General features: G+C 39.2%; 1 pseudogene; it reads right to left on the reverse strand.

Annotated features, from left to right (window-relative positions):
* Window positions 1-18: 18 nt before the first annotated feature.
* On the reverse strand, window positions 19-27,995 carry LOC128311569 (calmodulin-1-like; annotated as a pseudogene).

The raw sequence follows: 27,995 nt of genomic DNA on the forward strand, positions 1-27,995 counted from the left end.
AGAGATCCTAAAGGGGGATCCTGTGAGACAAAGTACCAGAGACATCACTACAAGCATAAAACATACAGACATCACAATGACTCTAAACCCGTATCTTTCTATAATAACACTGAATGTAAATGGACTAAATGCGCCAACCAAAAGACATAGGGTATCAGAATGGATAAAAAAACAAGACCCATCTATTTGCTGTCTACAAGGGACTCATTTTAGACCTGAGGACACCTTTAGATTGAGAGTGAGGGGATGGAGAACTATTTATCATGCTACTGGAAGTCAAAAGAAAGCTGGAGTAGCCATACTTATATCAGACAAACTAGACTTTAAATTAAAGGCTGTAACAAGAGACTAAGAAGGACATTATATAATAATTACAGGGTCTATCCATCAGGAAGAGCTAACAGTTATAAATGTCTATGTGCCAAATACAGGAGCCCCAAAATATATAAAACAATTACTCATAAACATAAGCAACCTTACGGATAAGAATGTGGTAATTGCAGGGGACTTTAACACTCCACTTACAGAAATGGATAGATCATCTAGACACATGGTCAATAAAGAAACAAGGGCCCTGAATGATACATTGGATCAGATGGACTTGACAGATATATTTAGAACTCTGCATCCCAAAGCAACAGAATATACTTTCTTCTCGAGTGCACCTGGAACATTCTCCAAGATAGATCATATACTGGGTCACAAAACAGCCCTTCATAAGTATACAAGAATTAAAATTATACCATGCATACTTTCAGACCACAATGCTATGAAGCTTGAAATCAACCACAGGAAAAAGTCTGGAAAACCTCCAAAACCATGGAGGTTAAAGAACACCCTACTAAAGAATGAGTGGGTCAACCAGGCAATTAGAGAAGAAATTAAAAAATATATGGAAACAAACGAAAATGAAAATACAACAATCCAAACGCTTTGGGACACAGCGAAGGCAGTCCTGAGAGGAAAATACATTGCAATCCAGGCCTATCTCAAGAAACAAGAAAAATCCCAAATACAAAATCTAACAGCACACCTAAAGGAAATAGAAGCAGAACAGCAAAGGCAGCCTAAACCCAGCAGAAGAAGAGAAATAATAAAGATCAGAGCAGAAATAAACAATATAGAATCTAAAAAAGCTGCAGAGCAGATCAACGAAACCAAGAGTTGGTTTTTTGAAAAAATAAACAAAATTGACAAACCTCTAGCCAGGCTTCTCAAAAAGAAAAGGGAGATGACCCAAATAGATAAAATCATGAATGAAAATGGAATGATTACAACCAATCCCTCAGAGACAAACAATTATCAGGGAATACTATGAAATATTATATGCCAACAAACTGGACAACCTGGAAGAAATGGACAAATTCCTAAACACCCACACGCTTCCAAAACTCAATCAGGAGGAAATAGAAAGCTTGAACAGACCCATAACCAGCGAAGAAATTGAATCAGTTATCAAAAATCTCCCAACAAATAAGAGTCCAGGATCAGATGGCTTCCCAGGGGAGTTCTACCAGACGTTTAAAGCAGAGATAATACCTATCCTTCTCAAGCTATTCCAAGAAATAGAAAGGGAAGGAAAACTTCCAGACTCATTCTATGAAGCCAGTATTACTTTGATTCCCAAACCAGACAGAGACCCAGTAAAAAAAGAGAACTACAGGACAATATCCCTGATGAATATGGATGCAAAATTCTCAATAAGATACTAGCAAATCGAATTCAACAGCATATAAAAAGAATTATTCACCATGATCAAGTGGGATTCATTCCTGGGATGCAGGGCTGGTTCAACATTGGCAAAGATGAAGTCAAGCTTTCACTTTTTGCAGATGACATGATACTATACATGGAAAATCCAATAGACTCCACCAAAAGTCTGCTAGAACTGATACATGAATTCAGCAAAGTTGCAGGATACAAAATCAATGTACAGAAATCAGTTGCATTCTTATACACTAACAATGAAGCAACAGAAAGACAAATAAAGAAACTGATCCCATTCACAATTGCACCAAGAAGCATAAAATACCTAGGAATAAATCTAACCAAAGATGTAAAAGATCTGTATGCTGAAAACTATAGAAAGCTTATGAAGGAAATTGAAGAAGATATAAAGAAATGGAAAGACATTCCCTGCTCATGGACTGGAAGAATAAATATTGTCAAAATGTCAATACTACCCAAAGCTATCTACACATTCAATGCAATCCCAATCAAAATTGCACCAGCATTCTTCTGGAAACTAGAACAAGCAATCCTAAAATTCATATAGAACCACAAAAGGCCCCGAATAGCCAAAGTAATTTTGAAGAAGAAGACCAAAGCAGGAGGCATCACAATCCCAGACTTTAGGCTCTACTACAAAGCTGTCATCATCAAGACAGCATGGTATTGGCACAAAAACAGACACATAGACCAATGGAATAGAATAGAAACCCCAGAACTAGACCCACAAACGTATGGCCAACTAATCTTTGACAAAGCAGGAAAGAACATCCAATAGAAAAAAGACAGTCTCTTTAACAAATGGTGCTGGGAGAACTGGACAGCAACATGCAGAAGGTTGAAACTAGACCACTTTCTCACACCATTCACAAAAATAAACTCAAAATGGATAAAGGACCTGAATGTGAGACAGGAAACCATCAAAACCCTAGAGGAGAAAGCAGGAAAAAAAACCTCTCTGACCTCAGCCGTAGTAATCTCTTACTCAACACATCCTCAAAGGCAAGGGAATTAAAAGCAAAAATTAATTACTGGGACCTTATGAAGATAAAAAGCTTCTGCACAGCAAAGGAAACAACCAACAAAACTAAAAGGCAACCGACGGAATGGGAAAAGATATTTGCAAATGACATACCGCACAAAGGGCTAGTCTCCAAAATCTATAAAGAGCTCACCAAACTCTACACCCGAAAAACAAATAACCCAGTGAAGAAATGGGCTGAAAACACGAATAGACACTTCTCTAAAGAAGACATCCGGATGGCCAACAGGCACATGAAAAGATGCTCAACGTCGCTCCTCATCAGGGAAATACAAATCAAAACCACACTCAGATATCACCTCACGCCAGTCAGAGTGGCCAAAATGAACACATCAGGAGACTATAGATGCTGGCGAGGATGTGGAGAAACGGGAACCCTCTTGCACTGTTGGTGGGAATGCAAATTGGTGCAGCCGCTCTGGAAAACAGTGCGGAGGTTCCTCAAAAAATTAAAAATAGAGCTACCCTATGACCCAGCAATAGCACTGCTAGGAATTTACCCAAGGGATACAGGAGTACTGATGCATAGGGGCACTTGTACCCCAATGTTTCTAGCAGCACTCTCAACAATAGCCAAATGATGGAAAGAGCCTAAATGTCCATCAACTGATGAATGGATAAAGAAATTGTGGTTTATATACACAATGGAGTACTACGTGGCAATGAGAAAAAATGAAATATGGCCCTTTGTAGCAACGTAGATGGAACTCAAGAGTGTGATGCTAAGTGAAATAAGCCATACAGAGAAAGACAGATACCATATGGTTTCACTCTTATGTGGATCCTGAGAAACTTAACAGAAACCCATGGGGGAGGGGAAGGAAAAAAAAAAAGAGGTTAGAGTGGGAGAGAGCCAAAGCATAAGACACTCTTAAAAACTGAGAACAAACTGAGGGTTGATGGGGGGTGGGAGGGAGGGGAGGGTGGGTGATGGGTATTGAGGAGGGCACCTTTTGGGATGAGCACTGGGTGTTGTATGGAAACCATTTTGACAATAAATTTCATATACTGAAAAAAAAAAAGAAAAGAAAGCATCAAGGCCCATTGCCTGTGCACTTAAGGATAGCACCCAAAGCTTGATCCCTGAACATTTCTGGGTCCAACTCTTCAGAGAATTTCTCATGGCCTGACCTAACCACAGGTAATAAAATCCTGCCTGTGGGATACGGTTATGCCTCTGCCAGAACAGAACCTTTCATTCAAGGTGGAAGACAAAACATCTGAGAAGACAGAGGCCTGCGGCTCTAAAAAGCTTAAAGAATGGGTTGAATTAAGTGTTTTGTACCTGCTTGAGAATGAACACTTATTTAAGATCTGTATATGTGGCAGGATATGGTCTGAGACTTGCTTCCATTATGACATAGGAATGAGGCTGTAGGTGACTAGCAAGCCAACATCCACTAAAAATTTCTTCAGCAGCTACTATTTTTAAATTTTTTTATGTTCATTTATTTTTGAGAGACAAAGAGAGACAGAATGTGAGCGGGAGAGGAGCAGAGGGAGAGGGAGACACAGAATCCCAAGCAGGCTCCAGGCTCTGAGCTGGCAGCACAGAGCCCAACGTGCGGCTCAAACTCACAAGCTGTGAGATCATGACCTGAGCTAAAGTTGGATGCTCAAATGACTGAGCCATCCGGGGGCCCCTTAAGCAGCTACTATTATCCACCAAAATGAACCTTAAAATTGTACATGACTAAGTGACACAGGTAAGTACATTTAACATAAGACAGTCAATAAGCACACAGAAGAATAAGTAAATAACATAGGTTTAGATGATAATGACTATAAAAAAAATAAGGGGCAAGAATATAGAGATTGAGAAGCCAGAGAGAACCTCTCTGATAAGTTAATACTTGAGCATAAGCAACCAAAGCCAAAATTGGCTTTTATTTAAGTTTTTATTTGAATTCCAGTTCGTTAACATACAGTGTAATATTGGTTTCAGGCACACAATATAGTGATTCAACACTTCCATACAACACCCAGTGCTCATCATAACAGGTGCACTCCTTAATCCCCATCACCTACTTCACCTATCCCCACACCCACCTCCCCACTGGTAACCACCACTTTGTTGTCTATAATTAAGAGTCTATTTCTTGGTTTGCCTCTCTTTTTTTCCCTTTGTTTATTTGCTTTGCTTCTTTTTAAATTTTTTTTTAATGTTTATTTTTGAGACAGAGAGAGACAGAGCATGAGCAGGGAAGAGGCAGAGAGAGAGGGAGACACAGAATGTGAAGCAGGCTCCAGGCTCTGAGCTGTCAGCACAGAGCCTGACGCGGGGCTAGAACTCACGAACTGTGAGATCATGACCTGAGCCGAAGTCAGACGCTTAACCGACTGAGCCACACAGGCGCCCCTGCTATGCTTCTTAAATACCACATGAGTGAAATCATATACTATTTGTCTTTCTCTGACTTATTCCGCTTAGCATAATACTCTCTAGCTCCATCCATGTCATTGCAAATGACAAGATTTCATTCCTTTTTATGACTAATAGTCCATTGTATCTATATACCACATCTTTATTCATTCATCAGTTGATGTACATTTGGGCTGTTTCCATAATTTGGCTAATATAGACAATGCTGCTATAAACATCAGGGTGCATGTATCCCTTTGAATTAGTATTTTTGCATTCTTTGGGTAAATACACAAAAATAAATTCATAATGGATGAAAGACCTAAATGTGAGACCTGAAACCATAAAAATCCTAGAAAAAGGATAACTACAGACTAATTTACCTGATGAACATGGATGTAAAAATCCTCAACAAGATATTTGCCAACCAGATCCAACAATACATTAAAAAAATTATTCGCCATGACTAAGTGGCATTTATACCTGGGATGCAGGGCTGGCTCAATATCCGCAAAACAATCAATGTGATTCATCACATCAATTAAAGAAAGGACAAGAACCACACGATCTTCTCAATAGATCCTGAGAAAGCATTTGACAGAATACAGCATAACTTTCTTGATAAAAACTCTCAAGAAAGTAGGGATAGAAGGCTCACACCTCGAGATCATAAAAGCCATATATGAAAGACCCAACATTAATATCATCCTCAATGGGGAAAAACTGAGAGCTTTCCCCCTAAGGTCAAGAACAAGACAGGGATGTCCACTCTCGCCACTGTTATTCAACAAAGTATTGGAAGTCTTAGCCTCAGCCATCAGACAACACAAAGAAATAAAAGGCATCCAAATAGGCCAGGAGGAGCTTGAACTTTCACTCTTCACAGATGACATGATACTTTATGCGGAAAACCCAAAAGATTCCACAAAAAAAACTGCTAGAACCGATCTATGAATTCAGCAAAGTTGCAGGATATAAAATCAATGCACAGAAATTGGTTGCATTCCTATACACCAATAATGAAGCAACAGAAAGAGAAATCAAGGAATCGATCCCATTTGCAATTGTACCAAAAACCATAAAATACCTAGGAATACGGGGTGAAACCAAAGAGATGAAAAATCTATACATTGAAAACTATAGAAAGCTTATGAAAGAAACGGAAGAAGACACAAAAAAAATGGAAAAATATTCCATGCTCTGGATAGGAAGAATAAATATCGTTAAAATGTCAATACTACTAAAAGCAATCTACATATTAAATGCAATAGCTATTGGGGCGCCTGGGTGGCTCAGTCGGTTGAGCGGCCGACTTCAGCTCAGGTTCATGATCTTGCGGTCCGTGAGTTTGAGCCCCACGTCGGGCTCTGTGCTGACAGCTCAGAGCCTAGAGCCCGTTTCGGATTCTGTGTCTCCCTCTCTCTGACCCTCCTCCGTTCATGCTCTGTCTCTCTCTGTCTCAAAAATAAATAAACGTTTTAAAAAAATTAAAAAATAAAAAAATAAATAAATGCAATAGCTATCAAAATAACACCAGCATTCTTCACAGAGCTAGAACAAACAATCCTACAATTTGTATGGAACCAGAAAAGACCCCAAACAGCCAAAGCAATCTTGAAAAAGAAAACCAAAGCAGGAAGCATCACAATCCCAGACTTCAAGCTATACTACAAAGCTGTAATCATCAAGACAGTATGGTACTGGCACAAAAACTGGCACTCAGATCAATGGAACAGAAGAGAGAACCCAAAAATGGACCCACAAACATATGGCCAACTAATCTGTGACAAAGCAGGAAAGAATATCCAGTGGAATAAAGACAGTCTCTTCAGCAAGTGGTGCTGGGAAAACTGAACAGCGACATGCAGAAGAATGAACCTGGACCACTTTCTTATACCATACACAAAAATAAACTCAAAATGGATGAAAGACCTAAATGGGAGACAGGAAACCATCAAAACCCTAGAGAAGAAAGCAGGCAGCAACCTCTTTGACCTCAGGTGCAGCAATTTCTTGCTTGACCCATCTCCAAAGGCAAGGGAATTAAAAGAAAAAATGAACTATTGGGACCTCATCAAGATAAAAAGCACAGTGAAGGAAACAATCAGTAAAACTAAAAGGCAACCGACGGAATGGGAGAAGATATTTGCAAATGACATATCAGACAAGGGGTTAGTATCCAAAATCTACAAAGAACTTATCAAGCTCAACACCCAAAAAACAAATAATCCAGTGAAGAAATGAGCAAAAGACATGAATAGACATGTCTCCAAAGAAGACATCCAGGTGGCCAACCGACACCTGAAAAAATGCTCAACATCACTCATCATCAGGGAAATACAAATCAAAACCACAATGAGATACCACCTCACACCTGTCAAAATAGCTAACATCAACAACTCAGGCAACAACAGATGTTGGCGAGGATGCGGAGAAAGAGGATCTCTTTTGCACTGCTGGTGGGAATGCAAACTGGTGCATCCACTCTGGAAAACAGTATGGAGGTTCCTCAAAAAATTAAAAATGGAACTACCCTACAACCCAGCAATTGCACTCCTAGGTACTAATCCAAGGGATACAGGTATGCTGTGTTGAAGGGACACATGCACCCCAATGTTTATAGCAGCACTATCAACAATAGCCAAAGTATGGAAAGAGCCCAAATGTTCATCGATGGATGAATGGATAAAGAAGATGTGGTATATATATATATACAATGGAGTGTCATTCGGCAGCCAAAAAGAATGAAATCTTGCCATTTGCAACTACATGGATGGAACTAGAGGGTATTAAGCTAAGAGAAATTAGTTAGAGAAAGACAAATATCATATGACTTCACTCATATGAGGACTTCAAGATACAAACAGATGAACATAAAGAAAGGGAAGCAAAAATAATATAGAAACAGGATAAGGGACAAAACATTAAAGACTCTTAAATATGGAGAACAAACTGAGGGTTACTGGGGGGGGGGTTGTGGGAGGGGGGGATGGGCTAAATGGGTAAGGAACATTAAGGAATCTACTCCTGAAATCATTGTTGCACTATATGCTAACTAACTTGGGTGTAAATTAAAAAAATAAATTAAATTTTAAAAAATCCTAGATAAGAACACAGGCAGCAACTTCTTGGACACTGGCCATGGCAACTTCTCTCTAGCTATGTGTCCTGAGGCAAGGGAAACAAAAGCAAAAATAAACTATTAGGGCTACATCAAAATAAAACGCTGTGGGGGTGCCTGGGTGGCTCAGTCAGTTAAGCATCCAACTTCAGCTCAGGTCCTCAGGTCATGACTTCATGGTTTGTGGGTTCAAGCCCCGCATCAGGCTCTGTGCTGAGAGCTCAGAGCCTGGAGCCTGCTTCAGATTCTGTGTATCCCTCTCTCTCTGCCCCTCCCTTGCTTGCACTCGCTCTCTCTCTCTCAAAAATGAATAAACATTTAAAAAAAATTTTTTAAATAATAAAAAGCTCTGCACAATAAAGGAAACCAATCAACAAAAGTAAAAGGCAACCTATGGAATGGGAGAAGATATTTGCATATGACATATCTGATAAAGGGTTAATATCCAAAATATATAAAGAACTTATACAACTCAACATCCAAAAAATGAATAATCCAATTAAAAATGGGCAGAAAATACGAATAGATATTTTTCTAAAGAAGACATACAGATGGCCAATAGACACATGAAAAGATACTCAACATCACTGATCATCAGAAAAATACAAATCAAAACTACAATGAGATATCACCTCACATCTGTCAAATTGGCTAAAATTAGCAACACAGGAAACAATAGGTGTTTGTGAGGATGCTGAGAAAGGGGAATCCTCTTGCACTGTTGGTGGGAAGGAAACTGGTGCAGCCACTATGGAGAACAGTATGGAGGTTCCTCAAAATAAAAATAGAGCCACCCTACCACCCAGCAACTGCACTATTGGCATTTACCCAAAGAATATGTAATTGCTTTTAAACAGCGTGTTGGTTTCCCCACATCATTCCCCCCTCATCAAAGCAATCCCTGAATTCTTCTAACAAATAAACCTCAACAATAAGTCTCCAATTATATTCCAAAATAAAATTTCATTGAACCTGAGCCTAAAATAATAAATCACAAGACACTACAAATACAAGCCACTATGGGTAAGAATCAGAAAAAAGAAGCAACAGAAGATTGGCTTATAAAGATTACAGGGGCGCGTGGGTGGCTCAGTCGGTTAAGCGTCTGACTTCAGCTCAGGTCATGATCTCATGGTTCTTGAGTTCGAGCCCCACATTGGGCTCTGTGCTGACAGCTCAGAGCCTGGATGGAGCCTGCTTTGGATTCTGTGTCTCCCTCTCTGCTCCTCCCCCACTCACATTCTGTCTCTCAAAAATAAACAAACATTAAAAAAAACCTTTAAAGATTACAAATACTGGAGTTATCAAATACAAAATGCAACATAAGTAAATAAAATACATTAGAAGAAATAAAGTGTGGTATTGAAATGTTTAAGGCATAAAAGACTATCAAAAATGACCAGAAAATATACTGAAGAATAACTTCTACAACTAAAAATATTATAAAAATTAGAGTAAATGGACAGGGTAAAGAACAGCATACTGGGGTGCCTGGGTGGCTCAGTCAGTCGAGTGTCTGACTTCAGCTCAGGTCATGATCTCACAGTCTGAGAGTTCGAGCCCCGTTTTGGGCTCTGTGCTGACAGCTCAGGGCCTGGAGCTTGCTTCGGATTCTGTGTCTCCCTCTCTCTTGGCCCCTCCCCCACTCACACTCCGTCTCTCTCAAAAATAAATAAACATTAAAAATTTTAATTAAAAAAGGAACATATTAGACACAGGTGAAGAAAGAATTGGTAATGATGAACTAGGTAATTAAACCTAACTCTCTAGCCAAGACCAATTAGAAAAGCTGACAAAAACTTATTTTTATTTTGATTTTTTAAAGGCAGTGAAGACATACTACTCAGTGACGGATTTGGGGAGAGGGAGAATGGACACAGAAGAGCCAAGAAAAGAAGGAAAGAAGGATAGTGAGCAAAGGAGATGAAAGAGAGAATTGGGGAGTAGCACTATTTAAAGAGATAATGGCTGATAATTTTCCAAACTGAGGAAAGACATCAAGCCAGAGATTCTAGAAGCACCATTAATCCTTAGACAAATGCAAAGAAAACCATCTGTGATGGTTTATTTTATGTGTCAGCTTAGCCAGGCCACGGTACCCAGTTTTTGGTCAAACATCAGTCCAGATGTTGCTGTGAAGGTATTTTTTAGATGTGTTAAACATTTAAATCAGTGGATTTTGAGTAAAGCAAATTATCTTCCATCATGTGGGTGGTTCTAAATATATCATACATACATCAAATGTAAATACAAATTAAAAGATTAAAAATAACTATATGTTGTTTATAAATGATACACCTTAAATATAAGAATATAAAATGTTGAAAGAAGGTAAAAAGATGTATCATACATACACTAACCAAAAAAGGCTTCTATATCTATATTAATATCAGACAAAATAGACTAATGCTGAAAGCATTAACAGAGTTAAAGACACATATTTCATAACAATAAATGATTCAGTTTACTATGAAGATATAACAATTCTAAATTGCCATACGTGTTATAACATGCCTTCAAAAATATATACAGCAAAACTTGACATAACTAAAGGATAAAAGACAAATCCACAATCTTAGTGGGATATTTTAACTTATCTGTGTCACTAACTCATAGAAAAAAACAGATCAAAAAATCCTTAAGGAGAAGCTTTGGAAAGCATGGCTAACAAACTTGACCTAATTTATAGTATGGAGAGGACTACATAGGTAATTGCAAAACTGCAAAGCGCACATCCTTCTCAAGCACACTTGAACATTTAAAAAGCTGACCATATATGAATGTATGGTCTCTGATGACAACAGAATTAAGTTAGAAATAAACTACAGAAATACAGCTAGAAAATCTTTCATATACAATATTTGGAAACTAAGCAGTACTTAAATGACCCATGCATGATTCAAAGAAGCAAACACGACAAAAATCAAAGTATTTTCAACTGAATGATAATTTCAAAAACCAATGTATCAAAACTTACGCATGTAGCTAAGGCTACGTTTTAGGATGAAATTCACAGAATTAAATGCACTATTAGGAAGAAGGCCTGTAAAACAATGATCTAAGCATCTCGAGAAGTTAGAAAAAGAAGAGCAAATTAAAACAAAAAAAGGAGAGTTACGGGAAAAATTTAGAGCAGAAATAATAACAAAGAAATCAATCAATCAACACACTCCTGAAAAACAAGGTGGGGGAAGTCATTCTATGGGACATCAACCTACTCTACTGCTACAGACAGTAAGACATCAGGGTATTGGCACAGAGATAAATAGAACAGGGGAGTAGAACTGAGAGTCCAGAAACAAACTCCCACACATATGCAGACACTTGATTTATGACAAGATGGTACTACAAGGCAGAGGACAAAGGGTGGTATTTTCAATGAATGGTGCTGAGTCCAGTTAATATCTACATGGAAAATATAAAAAACTTTTTTTTACTCCTATCTCCAACAGTATACAAAAATACATTCAATAATCTGGTGTACATAAATATGAAATAAGAAAACAATAAATCTTCTGGAAGATAAGTTAGGAGATTTCTTCATGATGTAGGCACAGGGCAATAAGATTTTTTTTTAATGTTTATTTCATTTTTGAAAGGAAGGGAGCCCACAAGTAGGGGAGGGACAAAGAGAGAGGGGGGCAGAGGATGTGAAGTGGGCTCTTAACTGACAGCAGACAACCTGATGTGGGGCTTGAACCCACGAACCGTGAGATCATGACCTGAGCCGAAGTCAGATGCTCAACCGACTGAGCCACCCAGGCGTCCCAGAGCAATAAGACTTTTAAACTAGACATAAAAAGCAACAACCACTAATAAGCTATGTTACATTAAAATTAAGATCAACTTTTCATTAAAAGACACCAGTAAAAGGGTGAAAAGGCAAACTTCAGACTGGGAAAGATACTTGTAATGCATAAAACAAAGGGCCCATACCTAGACTATAGAAAAGATTCCAATGAATCAATAAGTGAAAGACAAATGTGTTATTTCGGGGCCTCGCAGAAGCACATGCCAAGATGGGATTCAATGTGCAAGGATTTATTAAAGAAAATGGCTGTGAGAAAAATTTTACTTAATCCACAAGATAGTGTTTTAACACTTTCAGCCCCGTAAAGGACACAGAATTTTTTTAAATACTTTTCATTTATGTACATTTCTGTAGAGAAGTAAGAGACGTGTAAACATGAAATAAATTAGGATAAAATTCTGTAAGAGAAGTAGAATAGAATTAGGAGCTCACGGAGAAAAGTGAAGAATGTAAAATTCACAGAGCTTTGTTTTGTTTTTGAGATCAAGAGAACGCGCGTGAGTGGGGGAGAGTGGTAGAGGGGAAGAGAGAGACAATCTTAACTATGCTCCATGGCGGGGCTCAATCCCACGACCCTGGGATCATGACCTGAGCTGAAATCAAGAGTCGGACACTCAATTGACTGAGCCACCCAAGCACCCCAAACTCAAAGAGTTTTCATTTGAAATGACATGAGAAAAAGAGGCTGGAAGGGACTGAGTTTATTGGGAACTGACTAGATTACATTTTCTGATAGAGAGTTCAAGATAGAAACTAGTTTCAGTCCTCACTCCACCTCCAGGTTTGATGCAACTGAAAATTTATCCTGTCTACATGTGTAACTGAATACATTTATACTAATATGATATTTAATCAAAATGGAAAAAAATCAGTGTATCGAACTATAATATTCAAACATATGCTTTACTTTTTATACTTAAAGCCCTCCAGGAATTACTTAAAAATTTGAAGCTTTTATAAATATGATAAACATGACATAAATATATTTTTAGATGTTTTTAAACTCTCAATTTATATCCACAAAGGAGCTTGTACACTCCACAGCATCTACTTCATTCTGTGAAGTAACTGATACTGCACCAAAAAAGAAAAGAAAAAGAAAAAAGCCTAAGGAGAGAAGTGGAGTATTAGCCCATTTAGGACTGAGCACAAATCTGAAATGGAAATGTAAGAGAATAAGTAAACAGGTTGTAGAGACAGAATGAAGGGACTCTTTCTTAAGTGAAAATGTACTCATGTCAAGTACTTATAACCACTTCACAGATGTTTATCTATATAAGAACATGTAAATACAAACACCTGTTTAGTTAAAAGCAGGTTATAAATCCAGTGCTTTAGAACTGAAATGTATTAACTACTATTCAAGCTAAGAGTCTCTAACCACACAAAATGTACAATGGGACATACAGGTTTGGGGAGTTTTTATTTTGCTTTGTTTTGTTCTACAAAAAAATTAGTTACTTAGAAACTGCATATGTAGAATCATACTACATTCTTCATAACATTAATCCAGAATATTTGACAAATGTAGTTTGATGTTACAGAAAAAATCAAGAGCTTTGGATTCAAAAAGAAGTGAATTCAAATCATAACTCTCTAACAGAACACTTGTGTGGCCTTAGACAAGCCACTTAACTTCTATGGGCCTCAATTTTTTTCTTCTGTAAAACTACAGAAGCCAACATCTAACATAATAGGATGGTGGAATGCACCTCTTCGTACCCGAGATACCAAAATAATAGATGTCAGGACACAAATGTGAAACCACACTTCTTCATCCACCACTCCTAGAGAGTCACTAAGGAAACAGCCCATGACTCAGTTAGATTTTGCTGTATGACAAACCGCCCCACAAGTTGGTGCTTAACAATACAAACATACAGTATTTCTCACATTTCTGGGAACTGTCTTGGCAGTTCTTCTGGGCCAAGACCCTCTGGGCCAGCTTGGCTGGGCTAGATGATCTACAGGTCTGGTCTGGCTGTCGACCTGATGTCAGATGGAGTGATAGGAAGAGCTTGGTGACATGACTCTAAACATCCAGCGGCTTAGTCACACAGTCATAATCACGGAGTTCCCAAAAGCAGCAAGAAAGGTCAAGCCCCATGGTGCAAGCACTTTTTTTAAAGTGTCCACTTGTAGCACATTTTCTATTGTCCCCCTGGCCAAAGCAAGTCGCATGGCCAAGCTACCACAACCTCTGAATCGCTCAGAAAGATAAGAGGTATAAAAAGAGGTTTGAGAACATAGTCCTTAGCTGCTAGTAAGAACTCAGTAAATATATGTTGAATAGAATAATAAATGAACGAAAGAAAAAAGTGAGAGGATGGTGGTGCCTGCCATTAACCAAAATAGGAGGTTTAGATAAAGAAGCAGGCTGAAGATTTAGGAAAAACAGTGAATTCCATTCCAAACACATAGAACCCTGAGGTACTCACGAGACACTCAATAAAGATATCCAATAGACAATTATATATACCTTTCTGGAAAGTTGCAAAATGATTTCCTGGAGCTATTTTAGAAGTTAAAAATAATTTTTTAATTTGGGTCTGTCCTTTATTATTATCCTTTATTTACAATTATAATTTACATTGCAGTGAGCTTGAAATATCACATTTCCTTAAATCTAAGATGTATTTTCCACATTTTAACAGTTCAATTGATGTGTGTTATATCCATGTATTCACTTAACAGGATAGTATTCTTTATGAAAAGCTGATATAAATCAATATAGCATTTTAAAATTCAAGGCATCTTAAAATCAAGGAACTATCATGAAGCGTAAACTCTTGGCCTGCTGTGTCCAGGAGTAGATTTTAACCCATTAGGTAAGGCTAGTTTTACTGCAGACCCAATCAATAAGTTTCCCTTGATCTTTCTGCAAAACTGGTACCACATGCTCTTTTACCTGTCTCAGAAAAAGCCAGTACCATCCAGCCCGTATTTAAACTTCAAAACCTGACAGATATTTGATCATTTCTTCTTCCTCATCCATAATAATCAGTCCATTGCCACGTACCACTGAATCTACCTCCCAAATATGACTCAAACATGAGTCTACCACCACTACCCTATATCAAGTGCCATCACCATGCACCTGATCTATTCTGATCGACTCCGTGCTGGTGTTCTTGCTTCCAGTCTGGCCTTCCTGCTATTCACTTTCAGCGTGGCAGCCAAAGGACTTTTTTCTTTTTTAATTTTTTAAGTTTATTTATTTTGAGAGATAGACAGTGAGAGTGGGGGAAGGGCGGAGGGGGGGAGGGAGAGAGAGAATCCCAAGCAGGGCCCGCGCTGTCATCACAGAGCCAGATGTGGGGCTTGAACCCATGAAACCGTGAGATCACAACCTAAGCTGAAACCGACAGTCAGATGCTTAACCAACTGAGCCAACCAGGCACTCCAGCCAAAGGACTTTTTTTTCAATGTAACCTACATCATATTACTCTCCTACTTAAAATTCTTCAAGTTCCCATTGTTCTCAGCATAAAATCCATAATGACATCCACAGCCTTCCATAAATTTCAAGCCTGTAGACAACCTCTTTAACCTCATCTTGTACCACTTTCCACTTTGTTCCATTAAAACTCATCTACTTTCAGTTTTCCTAATTTATTAAGTTTATTTACCTTGGGGGGGGGAGGGAGTGAGAGGGAGAGAGAGAGTGGGAGCACAAGTCGGGGAGAGGCAGAGAGAGAGAAAGAGAAAGAATCCCAAGCAGGCTCCACACCACCAGCACAGAGCTGGATGCGGGACTTGAAGTCACAAACAGTGAGATCATGACCTGAGCCCAGGTCAGACACTTAACTGACTGAGCCACCAAGGTGCACCAGTTTTCCTAATTTTTATTAAGCTCTTCCCCTCCTCAGAACCTTAATCCATGCTGTTCTCTCTGCCAACGCTATTCTTCTCCCCTTTCTTCAGTTCATCCATACTTTATCTTTTAGGTCTCAGCTTAAGCGTCCTATCTTCAGAGAAAACTCCCCTGACCTTCCCGCCCACATACATATGTATACGTATAGGTGTGTGTACATATATATGATGTTAATTTTGTCTCTCCCATCGGACCATGAATTTCATGAGGGCAAAAACTATGCTTGTCTTGTTTGCTATCCAATTGTTCCCATACTGCCCAGAGCAGAGTAGACAATAACTATTCCTGAGGAATAAACAAAGAAATAACAAAAACACCCTCACACAAAGGAGTAAAATTGCTGGTGACACATAAACACAGTGGCTTGTGACCAGAGAAACTAGAAAATGGAAGGCTCGGGTGAATAATGGACAAAAGCTGCAGGTTCTACAAACAGAATGAGAAGTAATTTTCAGTTAAAAAGTTACAGCAACCAGCACAATATGCTGGCAGGAAGCAAACCTTTGAATTTCCTTAGCAATACAAACATTACAACATTTAAAATATAAATTGGAAACAAAGACTGAGCATTTTCCACAGATACCAAGGGCCCTGATACAAGTAAGTGACTTTCTAAAGCTGATGGTTAAATGGCAATGGCGAATGATCCAGAGGAAGACCACAGAAACCCAGATTTGAAAGAGGCTGCTGATTGTCCCCCAAGATCCACCCTCCCTTTATTCTATGTAATCCAATTTTCTGACAGTGGCCATGATCGATATAGGCAAAGTTCTAGAAGCACAGAGAAGAAAGCTGTGTGTTGTGGCATGAAAAAAGGTTGCAGAGAGGTGACATGTATGTGGTGTTGCCACTGAATGTTCTAGAGTCTTGTGCCTTGAGCAGCTGTTCCACATTATACATTCAAGTGAAGGAGAAAGGTCTCTTTTCTGGGAAGAGAGGCATATGGGGTACAGTGAGGAATGGAATGAAGAGAGCCAGGATGCAGGCTCTGGCTAGCTTCTTACTCTCTGTAAAGCCTGAGCAGGGGCAGTCAGCTCACTGGGCCTCGTGTTCTCCATATGAAAATGCTGACTATGAGGACCCCGTGTAAACAGAAAGAAACCTGCTCAGGACCCCCAGAGAGATAATGAGTTGTGTCAGGCCTAGAAGGCTGGGCATGATCTTGTCAGATGGAGATTGTGCTCAACTGTGCAGTCACACAAGGATCCCAAAGGATCCCTGAGTCAGAGTCAGGAATGCTGTGGTTCTGCTGCTACCTGGTTGTGTGATGTTAGACAATTCATTCACTCTGTCTGGGCCTCCCTTTTCCCAGCATGCAAAATAAAGGAAGTGAGTAAGATGACCTCTGAGGCCACCCTGCCTCAATCTATGCCTTTTATCACCCAGTATCTTCCATTTATAGACTTGATTTATTTAAGTTTATTTATTTATTTTGAGAGAGAAAGAGCATGTGTGAACGTGCGTGGGGTGGGGGGACAGAGAGCGGCAGAGAGAATGGGAGGAGAAGAGTCCCAAGCAGGCTCCCCACTGCCAGCACAGAGCCCAATGCGGGGCTCGAACCTACAAACCGCGAGATCATGACCTGAGCTAAAATCAAGAGTCAGACGCTTAACCAAATGAGCCACCCAGGCACCCCAACAAACTTTATTTTTTAAAGCAGTTTCTGGTTCACAACAAAATTCAGGGGAAGGTACAATGATTTCTCATACACTTCCTGCCCCCACGCATGCATCATCCCCGCTATCAATATTCCCTATCAGAGCAGGACATTTGTTACAACTGATGAACCTACACTGACATCTCATTATCATCCAAAGTCCACAGTTCACATCCCAGTTCACTCTTGGTGTTGTACATTCCATGGGTTTGGACAAATGTATAATGACATATACCCACCACAGTATCATAGTATCATATAGAGTTATTTTCACTGCCCTAAAAATTCTCTGTGCTCTGCCTATTCATCCCTTTCTCCTTGCTAAACCCCGTCAACCACTGTTCCTTTTACTGTCTCCATAGTGTTGCTTTTTAAAAATTTTTAATGTTTAATTTTGAGAGAGAGAGAGACAGGGAATGACTGATGGAGGGGCAGAGAGACAGGGAGACACAGAATCCGAAGCAGGCTCCAGGCTCCAAGCTGCCAGCACAGAGCTCAGTGTGGAACTCGAACTCACGAACCTTGAGATAATGACCTGAGCTGAAGCCGGACGCCCAACCGACTGAGCCACCCAGGCGCCCCACCATCGTGTTGCTTTTTATGGAATATCATATAGTTGGAATCATATAGTATGTAGTCTTTTCAGATTGGCTTCTTTCACTTGGTAGTATGCATTTAAGTTTCCCTCCATGTCCTTCTTTACATAGCTTAATAGCTCATTTCATTTTAGCACTGAATAATACTCTGTTGTCTGGATGCACCACAGTGCATTTATTCATTCACATCCTGAAGGACATCTTGGTTGCTTCCCAGGTTTTGTCAATTATGAATTAAGCTGCTATAAACATCCGTGTGCAAGTTTTTATGTGGATATTTTCAACTCATTTGAATAAATACCAAGGAATGCAATTGCTGGAATTATATGACAAAATATGTTTAGTTTTCTAAGAAACTGCCCAACTGTCATCCAAAGTGGCTGTACCATTTTGCATTCCAATTAGCACTGAATGAGAGTTCCTGTTGCTCCGCATCCTCACTAGCTTTTGATACTGTCAGTGTTCTAGATTTTGGCCATTCTAATAGGGGTGCAGTGGTATCTCATTGTTGCTTTCTTTTTGCATCTCCCTGATGACATATGATAAGGACATTTTCTCAGTATGTGGTTTGTCTTTTTTTCTCTTGACAGTATCTTCCAAAGAACAGAAATTTTTAATTTTAATGAAGTCCAGCTTACAAATTCTTTTCTTCATGGATTGTGTCTTTGGTGTTGCATCTAAAAAGTCACCACCAAAACCTATATTATCCAGATTTTCTCATATGCTATCTTCTAGGAATTTTATAGTATTGCATTTAAGTCTGTGATTCTTTTTTTTTTTTTTTAAGAGACATGCAAGTTGGGGAGAATAGCAGAGGGGGGAAGAGAGAGAGAATCCCAAGCAGGCTCCACACTCAGCACAGAGCCCAATGAAGGGCTCGATCTCACGACCCCGGGATCATGACCTGAGCCAAAACCAACGGTTGAACACTCAACCGACTGAGCCACCCAGGCAGCCCTGTGATCCATTCTGATGTAATCAAATTTTGTGCTTATTATGACTGCCCATCTAAAGGCTGAATTCCTGGGGTACCTGGGTGGCTCAGTCAGATAAGCATCCAACTCTTGGTTTCAGCTCAGGTCAGGATCTCGCAGTTTCATGAGTTCGAGCCTCACAGTGGGCTCTGCACAGACAGTACAGAGCCTGCTTGGGATTCTCTCTCTCTCCCTCTCCCTCTGTCCCTTCCCCACTTATGTTGTCTCTGTCTCTCTCAAAATAAATAAATAAACTTAAAAAAATAAATAAAGGCTGAATTCCTGAGCCTCTTTTGCTGCTATGCATGGCCACGTGATAAAGTTCTGGCCAACAGAATATGAAGTTATGTGTGCAAATGTTAGTTCTCACCCTTAAAGGGAAAAGCATGTTTTCCTTCTCTCCCTCTTGTGTCTTCTTCCATCCTGCTGTCTGGAACATGAATATCATGGCCAGCCAACTTGAACTGTACAGACAAGTACAGAAGAGGGACAGAAAACAAGATAAATGGGGACCTGATCCCTGTACAACCATGTAGAGCAGTGTTGTCATACCAGCCAGGGACTACTACCTAAAAGAAAGAGGGGTGCCTGGGTGGCTCAGTTGGTTAAGCATCTGACTTCAGCTCAGATCATGATCTCACGGTTCGTGTGTTCAAGCCCCATGTCAGGCTCTGTGCTGGCAGCTTGGAGCCTGGAGCCTGCTTTGGATTCTGTGTCTCCCTCTCTCTCTCTGCCCCTCCCCCACTCATGCTTTCTCTCTCTCTCTCTCTCTCTCTCTCTCTCTCTCTCAAAAATAAATAAGCATTAAAAAACATTTTTTAAAGAAAGATAAATTCCTATCTTGTCTAAGCCATTGTTAATTTACATTTCTGTCACAGGCAAGAGAAGTTACATCCTAACTAACAGATTGAGTCATGCAAAAAGAGAAATAAAGACATTGGGAGATCAGAGACCATTCTTTTGGTCACTCCTGAGAAAGGGTTTTCATCTGGGGCACCTGGGTGCTCAGTCCGTTGAGCATCCGACTTTGGCTCAGGTCATGACCTCACGGTTAGTGAGTTTGAGCCCCGCATCGGGCTCTGTGCTGACAGCTCAGAGCCTGGAGCCTGCTTCGGATTCTGTGTCTCCCTCTCTCTCTGCCCCTCCCATGCTCATGGTCTGTCTTTCTCTGTCTCTCAATAATAAATAAACATTAAAAAAATTTTTAAATACAGTGGTTGCATATAATTATGTAATATTCATCATATATTGAAATGCTTATGGGTTCCATTAAATAAATGTATTCATCATTCTTTTGCATTCTTTACCTAAAGATCAGTTATACAGACCTTCTAGACATAGTATAAAATGAGTTTCCTGATCGGACCCTATTTAGCAATGGCAGTAAAGATTCTGGAGGTGAGAATGGGCAAAACCAAGTAAAAAGCTTCCTCATACCTATCCTCACTCTGATTCACATACTCCTCACAAAAGGTTTGCTTTAACCAATTCATGGTATACACTATACTGTGACAGAACTGCATTTGAGGTATTTTAAATGTGTATGCTGAATATTCTGTTTCCCCTCTATCTTATTCCTTCCGTCTTTGTGCCTTGTAATCTTCATGCAATGCATGAGTTGACTCCCTTATGCTCTGACTTCTGCTTGAGTTTGGCCAATCAGAGGCATAAACACGGGACTGGAGGGTGGGAGAAAAGAGAGATCGGGATATTTATTCCCCCAGCTTCTTCCCTGCCTGGCCACAGTTGGCAAATATCTGTTTTTCTCAGTTGAAGGCCAAGAAGGGAGCATAGAGTGTCCATGTTGTACATTTGTATAATTTCTCAGACTGGGGGCTAAGTGTGGTTATGAAGCGCTGACAAACTGGAAGCTACCACCCACCTTAGGCCATGACAATCAGAAATTGAGCCCAGTGTGAAACACTGTTGGGACAGAAGTATAGTCGCATGGCAGCCTCTGCTGCCTCACATTTTAGAACCTACTTGCCGCGACACAGCCAGTAAACCTTGGACTCAACTGCATTGGGAGTGACAAAGTACGAAAAACAAGAAACCTAAATTCTCAAACTTGACATACGAATCACCTAGAGTACTTGTGAAAGATGTAGATTTCTGAGCAGCGTTTCAGGAAATTCTGATTCACCTTATCTGGAATTTGCCATGGAATCTATAACAAGTTGCCTGGGTAGTTCAGGCCCAGGTAATCAAAGGGGCACAGGTTAAGAAACACTGAATTAGAACTTTGTGGCTGAAAAAAAAAAAAATCTAATATCCAAGTAGCCAGTGCTCTTTACCTGGGCAACAGAAAGTTAACCTCCAGCTGAACTCCATAATTCCTGCAGGATGTCTTTTATAGCTATAGCAGTTTCCCAAATAATCTGGAGGGGGCGGGTCTTGTTAATCACAGCCTCATTTAATCACAAAATTCAAGAAGCATTTGCTAAAGATGAATGAAATCAAATTCTGCAACTCTTGAAAATTAAAATGATTACAAGAATATGTAACTGAAACTTGTGTTGATACAAATTGCTAACTATAACAACATAAGAGAAGCAATTTCTCAACTGCAAATATAGTTATATTGTTAATTTAAACATAGGTAAAATGAAATCTCTTAGCTAATGCTAAGTCATTAACTGACTTAAAATATTTCTGTTTTGCTCTGTAATTTTCTATGTTAATTTGATATCCACCACTTGATTATATTTACCTTACACTTAAGCAGAGTTATTTAATTCAGCTTGATTATTATATTATGCTTATGAAGAAATGAAACATTCAGTAAAATGTAAAAATAATTTATTTTTAAAATTTTTTTTAATGTTTATTTCTTTTTGAGAGAGAGCACGCACACGCATGCAAGCAGGGGAGGAGCAGAGAGAGAGGAAGACACAGAATCTGAAGCAGGCTCCAGGCTCTGAGCTGTCAGCACAGAGCCCGATGCAGGGCTAAACTCACGAACTGCGAGATCATGACCCAAGCTGAAGTCAGATCCTCAACCCAATGAGCCACCGAAGCATCCCAAATGTATAAATATTTTAGAATAAGTTTTCATTATTTGATTATTTTTCTTCTATGCATTAATACATTTTTATAAGCATTTGTTGTTTTATTCAGGTTCAAATATTTCTCAACTTGTAACTGTATAAAATGTATTTTAAAAATGGCATTGATATGGGAATGCAAGCTTGTCCAGCCACTCTGAAAAACAGTATGGAGGTTCCTCAAAAAACCAAAAATATAACTACCCTACCACCCAGCAATTGCACTACCAGGCATTTATCCAAGGGATACAGGGATGCTGTTTCAAAGGGACACATGCACCCCAATGTTTATAGCAGCACTATCAACAATAGCCAAAGTATGGAAAGAGCCCAAATGTCTATCAATGGATGAATGGATAAAGAAGATGCGGTATATATATATATACAATGGACCATTACTCGGCAATCAAAAAGAATGAAATCTTGCCATTTGCAACCATGTGGATGGAACTGGAGGGTATTATGCTAAGCGAAATTAGTCAGAGAAAGACAAATATCATATGACTTCACTCATATGAGGACTTTAAGAGACAAAACAGACGAACATAAGGGAAGGGAAACAAAAATAATATAAAAACAGGGAGGGGGACAAAACAGAAGAGACTCATAAATATGGAGAACAAACAGAGGGTTGCTGGAGGGGGATGGGAGGGGGATGGGCTCAATGGGTAAGGGGCACTGAGGAATCTACTCCTGAAATCATTGTTGCACTATATGCTACCTAATTTGGATGTCAATTTTAAAAAATAAAAAATAAAATTAAAAAAATATTTTTATGGCCTAGTTGGCCTGACAAAATTTTTAAAAACATAAAAAAAAAAGATTGAAATGATATTGTATGGTGACAGATGTTGATTAGCTTATTGTGGTGAGTATGGAGTAATGTATAGGATTGTTGAATCTACATGTTGCACAACTGACATTAATATAACATTGTAGGTCGAGTATACTTCAGTTAAAAAGAAAAATGTAGGCAAAGCTCCAAGTGGGAAGAAAGGACTACTGAGGTGTGTAACAGCTCTGTTTCTTACATCAAAATTAAGCCCCCTTTTCTCTCATCAAGAGAAAAAGAACCAATTTATATTTTTATAATCAAAATAATAAAGATGTGAAATTTAAAAATGGCCTTGATATAACCACCAAACTAAAAAATTTTGCACTAGATGACAGTGTACATCAATGTAATTATGACTTCTTTAGAATGTATGGTTTAAAGCAATCAAGACTTTTCATACAGTTCAATTCATCACATGGTATGTATTCAAAGACTCAACCCCAGTAGTCTGAGTCTTTATAATCTCTGTTTAAGGATTTATGGAGCTGAGGGGCACCTGGGTGGCTCAGTCGGTCGAGCGTCCGACTTCAGCTCAGGTCGTGATCTCACAGTTCGTGGGTTCGAGCCCCACATCAGGCTCTGTGCTGACCGCTTACTCAGGGCCTGGAGCCTGCTTCAGATTCTGTGTCTCCTTCTCTCTGCCCCTCCCCTGATCACACTTTGTCTCACTCTGTTTCTCAAAAATAAATAAATGTAAAAAAAATTTTTTTTTCAAAAAGGATTTATGGAGCTGAAATCCTGGTAACTCCAATAGTTACCATTTACTTACAATCTACTATGTGTCACGCACCTTACTGGGTGCCTCACAGATGTGATTTCATTTGAAACCCACGAGAAGACCATGAACTTGGTATAATTATCCAAAATGTTAGGTAAGGAAATTGAAGCTCAAGAAGTGAAATGACTCACCCAATTTTCACTGCAGGCAAGGAGGCAAAGCCAGAATTTCAAGTCACTGTTGCAAACTCTACCTCTTTACACCCTGCCATGATGGCTTGATGGAATATTAAAATATATTTGTTGAACACCTGTTCTGTGTAAGACCTTGTACCCAACTTCAAAGAGGACTCAGGATGAATGAACACAATCCTAACCCTCAAAAAAGAAATTTCAATCTAACTGAGGGAGAAGATAAAAATAAGAGATGTACAGGAGCACCTGGGCGCTCAGTCGGTTGGACACCCGACTTCAACTCAGGTTATGATCTCGCAGCTAGTGACTTTGAGCCCCGCATCAGACTCTCCGCTCTCAATGTGGAGCTCACTTCGGATCCTCTCTCTCCCTCTCTCTCTGCCCTTCCCCTGCTTGCATTCTTTCTCTCTCTCTAAAAAGTAAATACAAATTAAGAAAAAAGATGTGCATAGTTTTATTATTCACAAAAATATAGGTAAATTGTGCTTTTTATTAAAGTTTTTAGTCCAAAATGGGAGATGCTCATCATAAATTATATTACAATAGATCTACAATATTTGTCTTATCATGTGTTTCTTCACAAGCTAAATCTCAGATAAGAAATCTCATTAAAGAGTTTATTTGGCGAAATGGACCTCATCAAAACTAAAAACTTCTCCTATGTGAAAGAGCTGTTAAGAGGACGAAAAGACAAGGTGCAGACTGTAACAAGATATTTGAAAGCCACATGTCGGACAAACAACCAGTATGTATAATATACAAAGAGCACTAAAAACTCCACAGTGAAAAAATAAATAATTCAATGAGAAGACAGGCAAAAGGTATACAGAGACATTTCAGTGAAGAGGATATAGAGATGATGAATAAGCACATGAAAATATGTTCAATATCATTATCCAACAGGGAAAAGCAAACTGAACCTACATTGAAATATCACTTCACACCTATCAGAATGGCTAAAATATAAAATAAGGACAGCACTAAGTGCTGACTAGCATGACAAGGAACTTGATCACCCATATATTGCTGGTGGAAATGTAAAATGGTACAGCCACTCCGGAAAAATTAGATGGATTGTTTTAAAACTAAACATATAAATATCATATGACTCAGGGACTGCAAACCTGTGTATGTATTTATCCCAGAGGAATGAAAATTATGTTCATGCAAAAACCTGTAGGTGAATGTTCATAGAAGCTTTCTTTGTAAAAGCCAAAACCTGGAAACAGCCCAAATGCCTCTATACGGGTGAATCATTAAACAAACTGGTACATACATATGTGATACCACTCATTTGCTTGCTTCGATCCTCTCTCTTTTGAAATGTCTATTTTTAATCAGATTATCCTTAATTAAACCGTGAGCCACTAGCAGACTACCTATATGAAACTCTGTTTGGCAAAACTAATGAAAGGTTTGTGGAAAATAGATCAAAAGCAGATGAAATCTTGTTTTAAAATGTTTACTTATACTATCATTCCACGGTCACATTGAACTCCTCCAAGTGTTCTCTTCATTTCAAATTTTATTGCAACACAACCAACTTCATGACCGACCATGGGAATCCAGGAAAAAGGCATTTTATTTTTTGTAAGTTAATAGTCCTTTTACTGGGGGAAAAAGACCAGGATTTACAACTTGGAATGGATATAAATTATAATGTCTTGAACAGCAATGTTGATGGTTGTGCTGAAGTCCACAGCTACAGCCCAGTCTGCTGGCTCCAACCCATGGCTCAGAAGATTTTAAAAACAGAGTCCAAAGACGTTCCCTTGGTAAAGGTTTCTTTTGAAACATTTGTACGAATCGTGACAGCCTGACACCCCCGTTTCGTGCAACTACAACACGGACAACACCAAACCAACACACGCGGCATGCCGCAGGGATGTGTGTCCCCACCATCACAGGTGGGCGCATGGAAGTACCAGAGGGCCAGCCAGCTCAGTGGGGCTGCGCTTAGACATTCTATCCTTCACCCGTTTTTCTGCACAGCGTCCTGAGGTAAGCCAATTTTAAAGGTTTGTTTTCAGTAAACCAGGTTCGACAATTTATACTAACAAACTGAACCGGAACACATTTTGAATAGGTTTCAAATTTGATTTTTCATTTTTCATTTTTAATACAAAAGCCTGACAGTGCTCAATTGTCAAGCTACATTCATGAAAAACTGGCCGTTAGCAAATGGACACGCAAGGAGTCCACTAAGTGCTTTCCTATCATTAAGGGAGTACAAGCGTTTATATAGTAACACTGACATGTAGCTTGATCTTCAGGAGGCAGGACCACCAATGCATATGTGTGGATTTTGTGTGTGTGGACAGAAGGTACTTTCGACATTCAGTTTTGCTTTATAGAAAGAGAAAGAGTAGATGAACGGTTTGTTCTGTTTTGTTTTTTTGCTTTTGTTTTTGTTTTTGTTTTTTTTGCAAGAGGTAAGTAAAATATTCAATATGATTCTTCTACAGAGGGGAAAAGGAGCTGAAAGTAGGTCTTCATTTTGCAGTCATCATCTGTATGAATTCTTCATAGTGGACTTACCCATCTCCATCAATATCTACTTCTCTGATCATTTATTTCTTCATCTGTTAGTGTTTCTCCTAAGTTTGTCATGACACGACATAGTTCTGCCACACTGATATAACCATTCCCATCCTTGTAAAAAAAACTCGGAACACTTCGCAAATTTCTTCTTCGCTGCTTGTATCTTTCGTTTTTCTAGCCATCGCAGTCAAAAATTCTGCGAAGTCAATGGTGCCATTAGCATCAGCATCCACCTCATCATTGATCATCTCCTGCAATTTGGCTCCTGCTGGGTTCTGACTCCATGACCTCATGACAATTCTACGTTCCTTTGTTGTGATGGTGCCATTACCATCTTTCTCAAGTAGGGAGAAGGCTCCCTTGAACTCGGCAATCTGTTCTTCGGTCACCTTGTCAGCCATGGTGCTAGCGAAGGGAGGACGAGCAGAGGGAGCGAGGGTGGCTGCACCAGAGCAGGGGCTGTGACAGCAGGGGTGGCTCTACGGCAGCCACTACTGCTGCAGCTAAGGCGGTGTGCACTGCATGCTGGGCCCCTGCCGCTGCCCCACTCCAGGGACAGGTCATTTAAAAGCATACAAACTTCGTAACACTAGGAGAAATAGTCCATACACGACCCACGATTTTCTGCAAAATTTTATCTAAAGCCACCAGAAACCAGGCTTGGAATTAATGTTTTCTTGCCACTTGAAAAGACTATTAGGAAAAGAAGTTTTATCTGCCTTTTCTTTGACAGATTTAAACGCAACTGTGTTTTACCCTCTCCAAAGGAAGCAGCATTTCAGATTCAATTTTTACTTTCCAGAATTGTTTTTCTAATTTTAGAAAAGTTAGCATTTTGGGGTGTCTGGCTGGCTCAGCTGGCAGAACATGCAACTCTTGATCCTAGGATTTTAAGTTCTAGCCCCATGTTGGGTATAGGTTTTACTCAGAAAAGTAAATAAATAAAATCTTAAAAAAGAAAGAAAGAAGGAAAAGTGATCATTTTATAAACAACACAGTCACTGTAAAGGTATAAAACAACCATTTGCTACCATCTAGTGGAACTATTAAGTTTTGCACAGAAACATTTTTTGCTTTACCATAATCATTCTACTTCATTACCTTTATCTGATTCTCCTTGGTTACACGGAATTATGGTTGTAAAAGTAAAATTTCTTGGTATCTGATCCAAAATTCTTAAAATATAAAGATCACGTGTAAGGGACAAGATACAGAAGAAAAGTCTGCTGAAGACACATTATTGCACTTTTTCCCATTTAAAATAAAATGATTTTGATGGTCATCCATAAACTGATCAGAGGAAAAGGTCGTGAACCATACTCCACCTACATTTATGCTGAGAAGACTTGATTTTCACGCAAATCGGCACCATATCCTCATTTCCAGCTTGCTCCTATCCTACATACTATGTCATTTTATTGGCAGACTTTTTCTCCAGTGTGCTTATGTCATGCAAAGCATGTCAAATATGTATGGTCATATTAATTACATTCTTCTT

The sequence above is a fragment of the Acinonyx jubatus genome, chromosome X (assembly GCF_027475565.1).
Source record: "Acinonyx jubatus isolate Ajub_Pintada_27869175 chromosome X, VMU_Ajub_asm_v1.0, whole genome shotgun sequence".
NCBI lineage: Eukaryota > Metazoa > Chordata > Mammalia > Carnivora > Felidae > Acinonyx > Acinonyx jubatus.